Source organism: Haplochromis burtoni, unplaced genomic scaffold (genome assembly GCF_018398535.1).
Source record: "Haplochromis burtoni strain Fernald_Lab_line unplaced genomic scaffold, NCSU_Asbu1 Contig_545, whole genome shotgun sequence".
NCBI lineage: Eukaryota > Metazoa > Chordata > Actinopteri > Cichliformes > Cichlidae > Haplochromis > Haplochromis burtoni.
Window position 1 is genome coordinate 1 of NW_024582906.1, and position 1,880 is coordinate 1,880.

Genomic DNA, 1,880 nt, shown 5'->3' on the forward strand with positions numbered 1-1,880 from the left:
CTGACCTGTTCCACTGTGACACTAGGAGATGATTGGAAGGAGGAGGGAGGTAGGGGAGTGGGGAGAGGGCTCTGTAGTAAAGATGAGGGTGGGGGGGGGGTTGTGGGCTGGTCAAACCTGTTGAAGAAGTTAACAGTTAGTTTATGTTATATGTTTTATGCTTTTTGTTGACTTTTGAGAGCTTAAGTTGATATTTTAAAGCAATCAATTCAATGCATTTCATTTATGACATTATTGTAGAGTCTATAAAGCTATAAAATGCACAGCTCCTTCCGGCATGGCCGAAAGAGAGCTGGTGTAGCAGTCACACAACACAGCTCATGGTTCTTTGTATTTGTAACATGGTAGACTAATGTGCCTGTGTTAATTCAGCTCCATATTGTTGTGTGAAGTTGCACTGGGTTGGGAGTGGTTGTGTGTGTGTGTGTCACATTTTTGGTGAGCCAATGGCTGTAATGGGGTTGGACTAATTAGAGGCAGGTGTACTTGACTGCACTGATACACTGGTCTACTTATAGCCCACACTACAAACACTGCTGTGCTTTGTCTCTCTGTGCAGGTATGTAATGTGATGAAATCTGATATGTTTGGGCTGGATGGGTTTTGCGCTATGAATTCTATAGTGAATGTGTCATTTTGTCTCTCTGTGCAGGCCAGGGCCTATTATATGCCACACAGAGGCTGGAGTGACCACTGGCTATATACTTGCAGGGTGGTGGGTCTCAGAAGACAACTTCTAACCCTGTTGAGGTTCAACACGTGGAGTGCAACTGGCAGTGTGGCATAGCTGGCTCTGGCCTTGGGACTGTGCGTTTTACTTGATTCATAAATGGGACACTGGACTGTTTTATCTTTTATCTTTTGATTATTTGTCAATAAATTATCTTTTAGAATTTTATTGACTGTCATCTTTTTGCCCACAGCTAAGACGGTTGGACAAAAGGACCCCCTGATGATCCTCTAATCGCTAAGAGGATCATCAGGTGGTCCTTTTGTCCCTCTGCTTGGGGATACTCCCACTAGGTTTATATCTGGGACTCTCCACCATTTGACCTTAGAACTGAAGAAGCTTCTTGGATGAGAGGTGAAACGTCTTCAAGTAACTTAAAGAAGTCCAGACGCTTTTCTTTGCAAGCTCCTTTGACTTCATCCATGGGCAGCAAAATTCCAAACTAATCAATACACATGCACCTCAGCAAATTGTAAAAGGGCAAAGCAATTTAAAACTTACAGTTTTTTGACTAATGTAGGTTTCCTGCAAATGGAGCCTTAGCTTGACGCTCCGCTCCTTGATAGTTTCTCAATATTTACTTCAAAAGTCCAAACAGGTACACAGCAACAGAATTCCAAATTATGAAAACTTAAAGCTCAATTCAAAATGGACAAAGAGAGATTACCAGGTCCACTCTCCTCTCGCCCAATTTCCTGTTTTTCTGCACTATCAAAATAAAAGCATACATTTCAAATTAAACTGCATGTAGGCTCCTACAGTAGGTTAATGAGATAAAATGATTCAGCTGACTTTATTATTGTTTTCTGATTATTATTATTATTTGATTTTGAGTTTTCTTTGCCCTCACTAAGTTGCTCTAATAAAATATCCTGCAATTAAAGTCTAAATTGTGGACATTGTGGACTTCTGTGAAATAGGACAAGAAATCTGAGTAGTAATCTTTATTTATATAAATAACTCTTACCGATTACGCCAGCCTTCTAAGTATAAGAGTCACTTGAGGCCTACTGTCCAGACCCCTCATTAACCCGTTTGATTAGTAAATGCACCGATATACAGTGGGGCAAAAAAGTATTTAGTCAGCCACCGATTGTGCAAGTTCCCCCACCTAAAATGATGACAGAGGTCAGTAATTTGCACCAGAGGT